Below are 16,655 nucleotides of genomic sequence, written 5' to 3'. Positions count from 1 at the left end.
TCCTAGCTTCCTCTCTTGTTATCCCAAATTGTAAACATAAAGCTCAAGCAGCCTGATAGTATTTCGAATGAGATTCCTGGGCTTCCTGAAATAAAGGAGTATTGGCTAACATAGTTAAAAGGCTATCTGCCTTTGAATTTCCATCAAAAATAGGACCTGGAAGTCCACTATGTTAGTGGACATGCAAGATTTAAATCTTACCTGGATGCTGTCTCACTTGCTCTTGCAGTTCCACTTATTCCACTGAGTTAATACCTCATTGTAGGATTAAATCCATCATAGTGAGTTCCTGCCCTTTACAACCTCTAGAGAAAATTGAATAGAAATAATAAGGAATATAACTTTTTCTCAGTAATTCATGGCACCTTAACAAAAATTGACTATATTGGATGTATAAAAACCTCACAATCAAATGGAGAAAGACAAATATTAAATGTATTCTTTTCAGATAATGGTGCAATAAAAATTATATTTAGTAAAGGGGCATGGAAAAAATAGACCAAAAATTAATTGTAAGTTAAATAATCTAATCCTAAAGAATGAGTGGGCCAAATAACAAATCATAGAAACAATAATTTATATCCAAGAGAATGAAAGTAATGAGACAATATACCGAAATTTATGAGATATTGCCAAAGCAGTTTTTAGGGGAAATTTTATCTCTAGTTGCTGACATGAATAAAATAATGAAAGTTAAGATCCATGAATTGAACATGGAAAGTAAAAAAGCTAGAAAAAGAACATATTAAAAACTTCCCATTAAATACCAAATCGGAAATTCTGAAAATCAAAGAGATTAATAAAATCAATAAAAAAGGAGAAAAAAATTTAAAAATTAGTAAAATTGAGTTTATTAAAAAACCCAACAAAATAGATGAACCTCCAGCTAGCTACTTTGATTAGTAGCTAAAAATGAAAAAGGTGAATTTACCACCAATGAAGAGGAAATTAAAGCTATTAGGAGCTATTTTGCCCAATTGTATGCCAATAAATCTGATAATCTAATTGAAATAGATGAATACTTACAAAAATATATATTGCCCAGATTAATAGAAGAGGAAATAAAATACTTAAATTATCTCATTTTTAGAAAAAGAAATTGAACAAGTTATTAATGAACTCCCTAAGAAAAAGTATCCAGACCCAGATGGATTGACATGTGAATTCTAGCAAACATTTAAATAATAATTCCAATGCCATATAAAGTATTTAGAGAATCCTACATAGCAAGGGAAATTGAAATTTGTACTTAGTAGGGTAAAGCTAGTACATTTGATTAATAGGGTGTTTCCTATTTTCATTGCACCAGGGAAATTTTATGCTAGATTCCATTTCAAATAAAATGCCTGCTATGATTTCCTCCTCTCCCCTTCCCTCCCAAAAAAGGAATCACACCAAATTTCTTTTATGACACAAATTAGGTTTTCTCTAAACCTAAATATATGTGCTAAACCTAAATATATAAATATATAGACCAATTTCTCTAATGAGTATTGATGCAAAAATCTTAACTAAAACATCAGCAAAGAGATAACACAGTCCCTAACAGTGCTTTAGTCAGAAGTATCAAACTCTGGTTGGCAAAACTGTATTAAAGTATAAGTGGGAAATGTTTAACAAAATAAAAATATACTAAAAATTAGATGATACTAATTTGTGTTTTTTGATATCACTATGTAACTAGTAGAAATCTCTTGAATTTGATAATACTACTCTAGACAACCTTCTAAGACTGTAAGAAAGCACCAACTTCCTTTGGCAGGAGTTATATCAATGAAATCATAGTTCTGGTGTGTATTGTCTTGGTATTGTCATATGCCATTTACAGAAAGTGGGTTGTGGCATAAATGCATTTGTCAGTAGGTACATAAGCTTGAAATAACAGGATTAGCAGTCACAGTGGCTGACTTTCTGGCTCCCTTGGCTTACTGAGTTAAGTTTGAGCTTATTGAATTATTTACCATTTGAATATTTTGGTTTACAAGCCAAAGTATTATATAAACTTAACCCATAGATTCTAAATCAGAAGCTAGATTACACTGTTTTGGCCAGGGATCAAATGCACTTCTTGTATATTTCCATAATGGAAGGAATAAAAAGGTTTTTCTCCAATAATTTAGAAAAGGGATATTGCAATGACAGTGTTCTATTCAGTAAAACAGAATCACTTGCACCAAAAACCTAAATGATGTACAGATATAGTAGGTCGTGGCTCTAAAACACAGTAGCCCTTCATAGATTTCAGAATGGTTATAATAGAACAAGGATCACATTTTTGATCCTTTTTCATCTCTCATTCTCCCTGTAAGATCTTAATTCAGAAGAGATTCTGGAGAAATAGTGGACTAAGTGAGAAAATTTCCAGGCTTTCCAGATTTCCTTCACAAACAGAAAATATAAAATGAATACAGAACAGCAAGAATAAAGGGGTAAAACAGTTTTCTTCCTAAGACAACTGAGAGGACCTCAGAAAAACCAAGATCACCAGGGACTGAGTTGGCTAGGGAGAAGTGTATAGAGATTTCTCTGTTAGGTCAGCAATAGCAGTCCCTAGAGCAGTAGCAGATTAGCCCTAGCTCAAGAAATTTCACCTCATGAACTTTCATCTCACATCCTCAGGAATTTTTACTTTATGAACTTTTTCCTCACAAACTTTCATCTAAGGAATAGCATGTAGCTGTGTGAGGAAACTGAGGGACCCCCTTCCATTTCTAAAAGCTAAGCCTGACAGTGCTGACCAGAAGAGATTCTGAACTGTGGTTCCCCACCCAGTGAGTATGATATTGCAGGGAGCAAGAACATTTTTGAGATAGCAAGGTTAGAATTCCTAATTGTGTCTTAGGGGAGGAGAGGAAGATTTGAGACCCCAGACAGAATTCGGAAAAAAAAGGTAAGGAAAACTTGAGGCCTATAGCAATATTACTCACAATTTGGGATTAAAACTTGATAATAATAAACTGCCAAAAATAAAATAAAAACAAGTAAGCAAAGGAAAAGAACTTGACCTAAATAGCTACTATGGTATAAAAAAAATCTAGGTTCATATTCAGAAGAAAATGGGTTAAAAAAAGCCACTTTCCCCCAAAAGAGTAACATCAAATGATCACAAGTCCAAAAAGAATTCTTGAAAGAACTTAAAAAGGAATCCAAAAACCAAATAGAAGAGATGGAAAACTTAGGGGGGAAAAGTAATCTAAGAAAATTTTGAAAAGAAGTTTACCAATTGGAGAAAAATACAAAATTTTAAGAATATAACTCATTGAAAGCTAGAATTGGACAAGAAAAATTGAATGATGTTATAAGACATTATAAGAAAGAAAACTAGAAAAAAATAGAAGAAAATCTGAAATATCTCATTAGATGAACAACTAATCTGTAGGACAGATCAAAGGGAGATAATGTTAGAAAGAATTGCACTACCTGAAAGTTATGAAAATTGACCTGAAGTTCTAGAAGAAGAGAGTAAAGTAGAAATAGAAATAGAAAAAAAAAATCTACCATTAACTATCTTAAAGAGATCCCAGGATGAAAATTTGCAGGAATGTCTTAAGCTTCAAAACTTCCAGGTTAAGGAGAAAATATAAACAAAACCAAAAAACCCCACCCAATTTAAATACTGTGGAGATATAGTAAATATTTCACAAGACCTTTAACACTAAAAGATCATAGGTTGGAATTATATTTTGAAGAACAGAAGAGCTAAGGTTGTGACCAAGAATAAATAACTCAGCAAATGAGTTAATGAATGAAAGAATGAATGAAAAGAATGAATGAATGAATGAAAAGAAATTAATATTTGACGAATAGGAAGACTTTAGGTATTTGTGCCCCCAAACCCAGAACTCATTGAAAAAATTCAATATAAAAGATTCAGAATATAAAGAAAATCAACTCATTAAAGTCAAACTATTTATTTCTTACGTATGAAAATCTTATCAATATTCTTGAAACTGTTATCATTACTAGTATAGTTTAAAAAGGTGGGGCTGAAAATTAAAACAACTCTGAGATACCACTACACATCTCTCAGATTGGCTAGGATGATAGGAAAAGATAATGCTGAATGTTGGAGGGGATGTGGGAAAACTGGGACACTGATACATTGTTGGTGGAATTGTGAATACATCCAGCCATTCTGGAGAGTGATTTGGAATTATGCTAAAAAAGTTATTAAATTGTGCATACCCTTTGATCCAGCAGTGTTTCTATTGGTCTTATATTCCAAAGAGATCTTAAAGAAGGGAAAGGGACCCACATGTGCAAAAATGTTTGTGCCTTTTTGCAGTGGCTAGAAACTGGAAACTAAATGGATGCCCATCAATTGGAGAATGGCTGAATAAGTTGTGGTATATGAATATTATGGAATATTATTGTTCTGTAAGAAATGACCAGCAGGAAGATTTCAGAAAGGCCTGGAGAGACTTACATGAACTGATATTGAGTGAAATGAGCAGGACCAGGAGATCATTATATACTTCAACAACAATATTACATGATGATCAATTCTGATAGACGTGGCTTTCTTCAATAATGAGATGAACCAAATCAGTTCCATTTGTTCAATAATGAATAGAACCAGCTACACCCAGCGAAAGAACTCTAGGAAATGAGTGTGAACCACTACATAGCATTTCTAATCCCTCTTTTTGTCCACTTACATTTTTCATTTCCTTTTCAGGTTATTTTTACCTTATGTATAAATCTGATTTTTCTTGTGCAGCAAAATAACTATATGGATATGTACACACATACTGTATTTAACATATACTTTAACATATTTAACATGTATTGGTCTATCTGTCATCTGGGGGAGGGGGTGAGGGAAGGAGGGGAAAAGTTGGAACAGAAGGTTTTACAAGGGTCAATGCTGAAAAATTACCCATGCATATATCTTGTAAATAAAAAGCTATTTAAAAAAAAGGTTGGGGCTGAGTTGTGTATGATGCGTTTGATTCTAAAAAATAAAGTTGGATAGGAAAAGATAAAAAGGAATACTATCTCATAAAAACTGGGCATGAAAGGAAAAACTGATACAGAGGGGTGGAGGACTGGTAATGTTGGAACCTTACCCTAATCTGACTTAAAGAAAAAATAAAGTATCCAGAAGGACTTAGAAACATTTTGAGTAGGTGAGAAAACTGGGGGACAGGATGGGAGCGAGACTTTTAGAGGGCTGTACATATTGGCATTTGGGAAGGTGGAAACAAAGGATGAGGGAAGAACTTTTGGAGGAGTGTTTGGATTGAGATTGGGAGGCTCTGGGGAGAGAGGGGTGGAGGACTCTTGCAGGGGCAGGTGAAATGGGAAGTGGGAGAGTGGAGGGAGAAGATAAAGTAATAGGGATAGGATATAAAGAGAGGTTGAGAAAGACAATAATAAAAATAAGATGGTGTGAATTCCACAAATAGTCATTATAATTTTGAATGTGAATGGGATGTTTGTAGCAGTTCTCTTTGTGGTGGCAAAGAAGTGAATATTGCATGGATCCCTATTGACTGGAGAATGACTAAACAAGTGTTGTATGAAATGATGAGCTCAGTAATTTTAGAAATGCATGGAAAGACTTACATGAAATGATGAAGAGTGAAGTGAGCAGAACCAAAAGAATATTATATACAATAATAGCACTATTGTTTTAAAAATGACTTTGAGCAATTAAGTCATTTCAATGATTATAAATACACAAATTAAAGTACATATGAAGAAAGATGCTATCTGCATCCAGAGAAGGAACTGATGAATAGAAATATGTACAGAATACTCCTATTTATGTCAACTGGTAGCTATTTTCTAGGGTAGGATAGGGAGAGGAAAGAAAAAAAATTTACATGATAACTTTATTACAAATTTAAAAGGAATAGCAAGTTGTACATAATAGACTTACAGTTTCATGTGCAATCATCTTTTTTATTATGTTATGGAAATGTTTATTCTATTCTATAAATTAAAAACTAAATTTAAAAAATAAATAGAATTGAGAATGAGAACTCTGGAGAAATAATTTATTTTTTAAAAATGTTCTGCTTTAGGAAAGCTTGAGTAAATCCAATAAACACAGTTTTAAAAAAAATTTATATAGCTTTTTATTTACAAGAAATATGCCTGGGTAATGTTTTTCAGCATTGACAAATTGCCAAACCTTTTGTTCCAATTTTTCCCCTCTTTCCCCTCTTTCCCCCCACCCCCTCTCCCAGATGGCAGGTAGACCAATACATTAAACACAATTTTTTGTACTTTACATTTTTCTTTAATATTTTGCATTTAGTAAATTAAAATTTTAAAAATTAAGTACCCAACTATCATCCTTTTGATTCCTTCTGAAAAATAATATAATGTATAGTAAATAAAAATTTTAGATTGTATATACATCAGTATTTGTCTATGACATAAAAACTATAATAATCCAGTAAAAGGAAAATAATTCTTTGCCTTTTGGTTTTGGTTAAAGAGATCAAAACAATTATATACTGCTACAATGATAAATATTTTTTCATCTTCATTTATATTCTTTCCAATACCATCTCATGTCTAATGAGATGTGCGCATGTATATTTTTCTGCTGGACCTACCTAATAGAGTTCTTTATCTTTATTTTTCTTAAAAGATTGCCTTTAGCTACCTAATTTTTAGTTTGAATAACATGGATTCATTGCCCAGGTCCAAACCTTCTTCTTAGACTAAGATGCAGTATTGTATATCCTTTACTTTTTCTGGGCCAGATGCTGGCACATGAATTTTGAAAATTCATCAGCTCTAGCTGATTCAAAAGCAGAAGATATGTTCTCAAAAGGCAATATTATATCACTATAATCTCATACACTTGGGTATCTTTTATAATTTTTCATTTTAAGATACAGGTTGAACTTTATAACTTTCAGCTAATATGATAACTGCAAGGAAGTATGTGCTACTAGTATATTTGATTTTAATATGTTCTCTTTTTTGTTCAATACTGATGTTAGAAATCTTTGTGAAGTGACTTGACCTTCAGAGAGACTGTTTGGTTCTATCTTCCTGCTATTATAGATTTCTGAATATATGTATAGAATATACACTATATAGGCTACACATTCCAAATATATATATATATATATATGTATATATATATATATGTATATATAATTTCTGAATGGTCTAGGTAGTGTCAATTTTGCCTGATACTAATATTTCTTCTTGTCAATTTCCTTTTTTTTTTTTTTTTTTTTTTTTAGTACTTTCATGTTAGAATATCCTCATTGTAGAAACTTGAAAACCAAATTCAATTCTGCTTTTCCTTTCAAATAAGGAAGTTATTTTGGACTAAAAAGATTTTTCTCTACCATTCCCTATATTACCATCAAACACACCTGTTTTCTTTCCTATTGGTACTTGAAAGATTTCTTTACATTTATAAATTTATTTTTAAAAAATACATCAGCCATATCTTAGCTCTCTTCTTCCTTCTCCTCTGACACTTCTACTTAGTTTATCCTTTAAATTAAAGGAACTAATCTTATTTTAAAATAAATCACGGTTTGGAATCACTCCAGGAAGATACTGCAATTATTTTGTTCAAATTTATAAGAAATCAAGTAACTCTAACATGAGTTGTCTTTTTTTCCCCTTATTAAATATTTAATTTTTTTCTAATTACACATAAAAACAAATTTTAACTTTCTTTAAAAAAAATTTTGAATCCCAAATTTTCTCCCTACCTTTCTAATTCCTTTGCTAATTGAGAAGACAAGCAATTTGATATAGGTTATACATGTGTAGTCATGCAAAACATATTTCTATCTAAGTTTTATTGTGAGAGAAAACAGATCAAAAAATCCAAATAAAAATAAAGTTTTACATTCGGATTCCATTGGTTTTTTCTCTAGAGATAGATACAATTTTTTCATCATTAAGTTCTTTGGAATTGTCTTACATCATTATATTATTGGGAATAGCTAAGCTGTTCACAGTTGTTCATTGTCCAATATTGCTTTCTATAATGCTCTCCTAGGTTTTTACTTTTGTTTTTGCATTATTTTATGTAAATCCTTCCGGATTTTTTTGAGAAGCATCCTGCTCATCATTTCTTATAGCACAATAATATCCCACCACTATCATATACTGTAGTGTTCTTAGTTCAGTTTTCTGGAGGTCTTGGAAGCAGCTTTCGTTTCAGTTTAGTAATCACCAGTAAACACCAATTGCCAGGTGTTAAAGTCCAAAAGTCTTTATTGTCTCTTTCAGTCTTGTCTCCTTGCCTGGGGCTTCAGCTAGCTTTCTTGGAGGCCTTCCGGAGTCTTGGTTTCAGTGGAGAAGCAAAGGAGCCTGCCACCAAGGTGGCATCAACATGAGGAATTATTCATATCCATAAGTCCTAAAAATAGTCCAAAACGAATCTATTGTCCATACTTCATGTGTCAAAAAATCCAATAATTCTTGCAAATTTTGAAGTCCTGCAATAGTCTTATCATATGTTAGGAAATCCAATGATTCCTACAGATTTTGAAGTCCTATATCAGTCTTATCATGTCTCAGAGAATCCAATGATTCCTGTTGGTTTTGAAGTTCTATAACAGTCTTATTATCAGCCAGTGTCAGATGTTTCTTAGATCTTCTCCTTTGTTTCGAGGTTTTTCTCTTTTTCTGTCTCTCTCCTATGGATAAGACGAATACAGCTCGTTGGTACCCATCTGATTCCTTCTCCATCTGTAGAAATACAAACAAACCCTTTTCCCCAAGCAGTTAACCTGTCTGGTCCCTTCCATTCACCACTTTCTGGATTTCTCCATGTCACCTGGCAATTATCTAAAGATAGTGGAGTTGCTCGCACTGGACACTGCCCTTCTGGTGGATTATAAAACCTGTCTGCTGGAGCTAGTGCATCTTTATCAAAAATTAAAAAAAATTAATGGTATAAAAGCTAAATTTAGAAGTTCTCCAGTTTTACCTGTGGCTCCCCCATTCTTTTGTTTTTGGATGAGCATTTAATGTCTCTGTTTCTCCTCCCTACTATTGCTTGATCTTAAGGATTACAAGGTTTGCCAGTAGTGTGTAAAATCTGATACTGGGCACAAAAGTGTGCAAAATATTTAGAAGTATATGCAGGTCCATTGTCTGTTTTTATTGTTTGTGGCACATTCAAATTGCAAAAGCTTGTATAAGGAATTCAGTGACTACTCGGGCAGTCTCTGGCTGCTGGTATTGCAAAAGTAAATCCTGAAAAGGTGTCTACTACAACATGGATAAAAGACAGATGACCAAAAGATTTATAATGGGTCACATCCATTTGCCAGATTTCATTGGGTCTCAGAAGCACAAGGGTTCTTCCCTGGAGGGAGCATAGGAGCATGAAAAGGAAGGTAAGATGTATATAAGATGTATAGGCTTTTATTAAGCTCCTAGCTTCCTCTTTTGTTATCCCAAATTGTAAAGGTAAAGCTTGAGCAGCCTGATGATATTTAGAATGAGATTCTTGGGCTTCTTGAAATAAAGGAGTATTGGCTAACATGGTTAAAAGGCTATCTGACTTTGAATTTCCATCAAAAATAGGACCTGGAAGTCCATGATGAGAGTGGACATGCAAGATATACATCTTACTTAAATACTTTCTCACTTGCTCTTGAAGTTCCTTAAAGAGCTGATATATATTGGAAGTTACAAATTTTATTTGGGCTGTGGCAATTCTTTGTACCACGCCTACTGAATAGGCCGAATAAGATATTATATTTATATCTTCTGGATAATAAGAGCTAGAATGATTGCATACAATTCATTTTGCTGAGTGGCCTGAAAAGGAATTCTGACTACTCTCTTTATAGTTAAGTCATGGGAGTATATAGCACAAATATTATGTCCTTTAAGAAGAACTTTAGAAACCTTTTCTTCAAGAATCCATTGCCAATTATGTAATAGCCAGATTATCTTTAATGGACATCTTTGTGTAAAATTTGGAGCTGTGGCCAGTAAAATTTGCCACTCTAGGATGGTTTCACAGTATACATTAATATGTACATTGGTATAAAATGTTTATATGTTGTCAGGTCTTATCCCAGATAATTGTACTGCTTGCTTAATAGCCTTTAATAAAATTCTAGCCACAAGCACTGGGTAAGGAGTAAGGCTTTGTTCTGGTAGTGCTGGGTTGTGCTCACCCACTCTATCGCACTGTCTCCTTGATGAAGAATTGTTGTGGGTGCCTCTTTTGTAGCAAAAACTGATATTTCCAAGGGTTTTTGAGTGACTTTTTAAAGCACATTAAATAAAACCAGTTCAGTCTCTCTCAAAGCCTCTTGAGCTTCTTTTGTAAGTTGGTGTGGTGAGTTTAAAGCAGTGTATCCCCTTAAAATGTCATATAATGGTTATAATTGAATGTTAGTTAAGCCTAACACTGGATGCATCCATTGGATATCTCCTATTAACTTTTGAAAATCATTTAAGGCGTTCAACTTCTCTGTTCTTAAAGAAAGCTTTTGTACTGTAAGCGTGAACTTTTTCTGTAGGTATATGCAATTTGTAGTTCCTTAGTGTCTCTATGGTCTTTTGTAGACATGCTTGTAACATTTGCTCCTCAGGTACACACCCATACCAAAATATGATCCAACATAATAACAATAACAACATAACTTTTGGAAATGCTTTTCTTACTGGAGTAAGAGCAGCAGCAACATACATTTGGCACATAGTAAGGCTATTTTTCATTCCTTGTGGCAAAACTGTCCATTCATATTTTTTATAAGGCTTAGCTAAATGAACTGAAAAGGTAAATCTTTTCATAACCTCCTTATCTAGGAGGGATAGAATAGAAACAATCCTTAATGTCTGTAACTCAAAGAAAGAGGCCATTCTCTAGGCAATTGAGTAGGAGATGGAAGTCCAGGCTGAAGAGTTCCCATAATTTCTATTTGTTCATCCAGATTTTTTTTTTTAACAACAAATACAGGGGACTTAGAGAAGGTTGTAAGTGTCCTTGGTCAAGTTGCTCTTGCATATATCTATTAAAGTCTGAATTCTATCACTTGTTAAGGACCATTGTTCTACCCACATTGGTGTATCAGTTTTCTACTGAATAGGAACAGGTGAGAGTGCAGGCAGGCCTTCAACAGCAGCCCTGCTTAAAAAGCCAAAGTACTCATTTGTAATCCTAATTGTTGTAAAATATCTCTTCCTCACATATTGATGGGGAATTTTTCAACTACAAAAGGAGTAAAATCTCCTGTTTCACTTTCAGATGTCCATCTCATAGAAGCAGCACTAACTTCAGCTGCTACTGATTCTCCTATGCCGGACATATACATGTCTGCCTTAATCTTTGGCCAATGACTGGGCCAGATGGCACCTTTAATGACTGTACAATCTGCATCGTGTCTACCAACCCTTCCAATGGCATGCTATTTACATAAATAGTGAGCATACATAAACAGTCAGCTGTAACTGCTGCAGTCTAGAATATTCCTGGATTCTGCTGCTTAGAGTCAGAATCTGGGCAACTATCACCAGATTGCTTATTAGGAGTCTGAATCAGTAAACCTGATGCTACTACTTCTCCTGGATGATAAGTCACACATTGTCTACCTGTATTAGTGACTGGGATATTATCGACACATTCCCTGTTTCCCATATCAGTGTATGGATGAACACTGTTTTGTAAGTACTCTCAGGAGGTGAAATGGTCAAGCCTACTGTACCTGGAGGCAAGGGATCCATAGGCTGGAGAGAAACAGATTTCACTTTTCCAGGGGATATCTCAGTAGTCCTTGCTGCATACAACTCTATTTTTCCTAATTGCAATCCCTTTTTTCCCTCTGATTGCTTCTTGGCTGATAGATCATGTAATACCTTTCTTCCATCTGATTGCTTTTTGGCTGATTGATCATGCCTTAATATTGAATTTCTAAAGACTCTCTGGGTGTAACCTCAGCTGCCATCATGGCCCACCTGGGGCCCTGGAGCTGGGCCCTGCCTCTCATTTCCCTGGGTCAGTCTACATTCTGAGGCCCAGTGGAAGCCCCGGTTGCATCCTGAACAAAGGGTTTTGGGTCTTGTTCTCTCACCCTGTCTTCTCACTCTATCTTTATGCCAACATTGAGCTTTCAGATTTACCTCACTGAAAGACTCCAATGGAGTCTCTCTGGAAATCTCTTGACAAGAGGGACCCTGTCTTCCCATGTTTTGCATCATAACCTGGGTATAAAAGGCATTTGTGTCCACTGTGGCATAGTGTCTTATGATCTCCTTTAAAGGAGCATCCTTCTGTAGTCCCATATAATTTTTCTACAAACCTCATTAGCATTTTCTTTAGCCAGTTGTTTCATCATTATTGCTGTTGCGACATTTTCTCCAATTGTTTGTATGACAGCTGTTTGCAAATGTCCCACAAAATCAGCAAAGGGTTCATTTGTTCTATTTTTTTTGAAGGCTTCTCCTCGATCTTTTTGTCCTGGGAGGGAGCCCTATGCTTTGATAGCAGCAGCAATTTGCTCATATGCTGCTATGGGGTAATTAATCTGTGCTGAAGTGTCTGCATAAAGACCTAAATCTGCTAGTTGGTCAAAGGTGACTTTTACATTCAATCCAGTTTGCCTATTTGATTGGACTTGTATCCTTCACAGTTCACTATATTCTGAAAGCCACAACACATTTTGTCCGGGTTCTAAATATGTCTTTGCTATAGATTTCCAATCATTAGGGGTTAGAATACGCCAAATTCTCTAATAACACAAGATGATGTAGCCCCATAAAGAGCGCAAGCCTTTTTCAAATCTTTGATTTTTTTTTCCAGATCAAAAGGAATGTATCTTCTCCTTTGTTGATCTGAAGAGTCAAACTCTTCAATAACAGAGTATACATTTATAAAATCAGATATATCCTGTCCTTGTTTAGCTTTAACTAGTGCCTTTGGAATCATAAACTGCTTCATAGGTGGTACTGATTGTGTCACTGCCCCTCCTCCTCCCCCTTCTCCCACCACCCATGAAGGGTTAGTTGAGGGGGGTAGGTCAGGGGATGGCTCCTGCTGTGAAGCACCACACTCCTTAATTTCATCAGAATTGTACTTAACTCCATGCTTATCTGATTCTTCTTGCTTTTCACCTAGTTTGTTAGTATCCTCCCTCTCCTGCTTTCTTCTTTTTTCTTATTCTAATACTTATATAGTCCCTTAAAGCCAATTGTATTAAGTTATGTGTATAAAATGTTTCTTTAGAAATTGAATCAGGATCATTATCATTGTAAAATTCACATAATTGCTCTCCTACTAATTTCTACTCATTTGGATCTAATTCTTTTTCCTTAGAGAACCAAGGAGATGTGTATTTTAATATTTTGAAGAGTTCAATGATCTGCATCCAAGTCACAATCAAACCTTGGTTTTATTTATTTATTTATTTTTTTAAATCAATTTAACCAAGCTTTCAACACATTTTCCTTAAGGTGGAAAAGAAGGCTCCTTTCTAAACATTTGTCCCATTTCAGCTGAAGCTCTAGTTTAACCCTTAACAAAGTTTCCTTCTTGTCTGTTTTTGTACTCACCCTAATTTCTGGGTCACAGATGTAGGTCCTTAGTCCCACGTTCAGATGCCAAAATATAGTGTTCTTAGTTCGGTTTTCTGGAGGTCTTGGGAGCAGTCTTTATTTCAGTTCAGTAATCACCACGAGAATTGCCAGGTGTAAAGTCCAAAAGTCTTTATTGTGTCCTTCAAAATCTTGTCTCCTTGTCTGGGGCTTTAGCTAGCTTTCTTGGAGGCTTTCCAGAGTCTTGGGTTTCAGTGGACAAGCAAAGGAGGAGAGCCTGCCACCATGGTGATGTGAGATGGAGTGAATGAATCTGGTCCAGTCCTTGCTGGCTGTTATATACTCCATTATCATAGGTGTGAATCTTGTGGAACTATATTAAGTACTAAACACATGTACTGAACTAGAGAACTATTAAGCACCATGCTAAACTAGATAACCATTGTATTTATCAATTTCACTCACTTAACACCTTGTAAGCATCCTTGTTTCAAGTTCAGAGTTCTGGCTCATAACAATATACCACAACTTGTTCAAACTATTTCCCACTTGATAGGCATCCCCTCAATTTCTAATTCTTTGCTACCATCAAAAGGAGCTGCTATAAATATTTTTGTATAAATAGATCTTATTACTTTTTAAAAAAAATCTCTTTAGGATACAGACTTAGTAGTGGTATTGTTGGGTCAAAGAAAAGGTATTCACAGCTTTATAACCTTTTGGACATAGTTCCAAATTGCTTTCCAGAATGGTTGGATCAATTCACAATTACACCAACACTGCTTTAGTGTCTCAATTTTCCTACTTCCTCTCCAATATTTGTCATTTGTCTTTTCTGTCATTTTAGCCAATCTGATAGATTTGGGTGATGAATACTGATTTAGAGTATTTTTTTTTCATGTGATTATAGATAGCTTTGATTGTCTGAAAATTTCCTGTTCATTTCCTTTGACCATTTCTCAATTGGAGAATGATTTTTTAAATATACATTTCACTCATCTCTTTATATATTTGAGAAATAACTCCTTTATTAGAAAAAAAATTTGCTATAATTTTTTTTACTACAGTTATGAGTACTGTATATTTCCCTCCATTCTATTTTTCCCTATTTATCTTTCTCTTTCATCCTGTCCCTCCTCAATCCCTCCCTTCTATCAGCAATGCACATTTCTCTTATCTCTATCTCTTACTTCCCAGTAGGATAAGATAGATTTCTATGCTCAAATGAATATGTATGTTTTCCCTCCTGGAGCCAATTCTGATGAGAGGAAGTGTTAAGGACCATCCCTAAATGCACTGTGAGGGGCAGGTTAGTTCTTTGAGATTCTCCACACTGTGAGCTGAAGGAGTTGCAAACCAGCCTTTACTGACACAGGTGTTGTTTATGGACTGAGAAAATAAATTGGAGGCAGAGGGAAGAGGAGAGAGGTCAGATAATGCAACGGCCTCTCAGTGGGGAGATCAGAGAACAATAACTGCCTCTCAGTCTCCTTGAATCACCATCATCCTCTCACAAGAAGAGAAGAAAAGGTCTAATGTAAAGCAAAGTTACATATTGTGTTCCCAACAAGGAAGATTCAAGTGCTGTCTGCCTTCTCCCTCCCCCTTCTCCTCCTTGCATTTTTCCCTCCATTGCTCTTTTACACTTCTTTTATGTAATATCATTTACTTCATTCAATTGCCTCCTCCCTCTTTCTTACCTATGAATTATCTAAAAGAAAACTTAATTCTTCAAAAGGTGAAGGAAATGTTAAGAGGAACTGCTATACTGAACCTGATTCTGGCCAATAAGAAAAAAACTGGTTGCTGATGTAAAAAAATTAGCAGCCTTATGAGGAAATGACCACTTACTCTTAGAATTTTTGATAAAGATTAAAGGTGGGCATAGTCTGATGTATACTCTATATTCTTTTTTCTTTGCTGAGGCAATTGGGGTTAAGTGATTTGCTTAGGGTCACACAGCTAGGAAGTGTTAAGTGTCTGAGGTCAAATTTGAACTCAGGTCCTCTTCACTTCAGGGCTAGTGCTCTATCCACTGCACCACCTAGCTGCCCTGTATACTCTATATTCTAAAGTAACAGATTCTAAAGAATTCAGAGCCTATACATATTTTATAGCCTAAGCTTCTGTAGGAAGTATAGGAAGAAGACTGAATTATACTAAATGAAATTATGATGACAAAAAATTTCAGATAGTAAGAAAAGAAGCATCAGTTTAGGTTTTTAAAAGACATATATAAATCAATCCTAGCCAGGATGACTGCTTGAACAGAAGCAGATCATCTAGCTCCTTTACAATTATTCTGCAAAAATGGGAAATTTCTCTCAGACCAAATAATGATCAAGGAATCCAATGAGAAGCTTTAGTAAGTGACATCTTTTACTACAGGAAAATCAACACAAGAAGCTGCATAGAAAATCAATTAGCCAGCCACAGGAAATAGAAGCCGACAAATCCAGGGCCAGCATAGACAAATAAACTTGTAGCCTTACAGCATGACCAGAGAAAATCTGGAGTCTTGTGACTTTGAAGGGTTTTTAGGAATACCTGTCACTACATATGCAGGGTCTCTTGGAAACCTTGGGAAGTAGCAGTGAACGGTATAAATATTCCAGGGTTCTGAGGTCCATAGCACCCACTTTGAGATACCATAAAAACTCTGAAGATCCAGTATTCTAAACTAAAAATATCAAAAAGAGCCTAACCTTGGGAAGAGATGATCAAACAACACAGGTATCCTAGACGAATACCGAGAGTAAGGATTGACATTTCCTCCCCCACCTTCAAAATTTGATTTTTTAATCACAAGGATTTACATGAATATCTAGAAGAAAGGAAGTTGATGATCAAAAAATAAAAATAAAATGAAAGCTCTGAAGAAAAAAATTTAAAAGATAAGTAAATTGATTAGAAGAGGAAATGGCAAAACACGTCTGAGAAATGAGTTACCAGAAAGCTAGGATAGGAGACAAAAAGATTTAGGGAAAAGGTAGGGACTCACCTGTGCCCTACCCCAGGTCCCTCAGAACGCCTTTAAATAGTTCCCTGAAATAAATTCTGAACTGGAAGAACACACAAAAGGACAGATTAAAATAATTTTCCAGCCCGAGTCAATTTAGAAGGTCAGCAGGCTAGCACAGAGTGGGCCCCAGCAAACAGAAGCAGGCATT

General features: G+C 34.9%; 1 long non-coding RNA gene across 1 annotated transcript in view; it reads right to left on the bottom strand.

Annotated features, from left to right (window-relative positions):
* LOC116421611 overlaps positions 1 to 16,655 on the bottom strand; it is a 33,166-nt gene that overhangs the window by 10,480 nt on the left and 6,031 nt on the right. The window contains exon 2 of the long non-coding RNA XR_004232068.1: positions 202 to 305. This is a non-coding gene — a long non-coding RNA (uncharacterized LOC116421611). The remainder of the gene's footprint in view (positions 1 to 201; positions 306 to 16,655) is intronic.

This window comes from Sarcophilus harrisii, chromosome 2 (genome assembly GCF_902635505.1).
Source record: "Sarcophilus harrisii chromosome 2, mSarHar1.11, whole genome shotgun sequence".
NCBI classification, from domain to species: Eukaryota; Metazoa; Chordata; class Mammalia; order Dasyuromorphia; family Dasyuridae; genus Sarcophilus; species Sarcophilus harrisii.
Note: the sequence above shows the minus strand (reverse complement) of the source record. Positions and strands in the feature narration are given on the sequence as shown.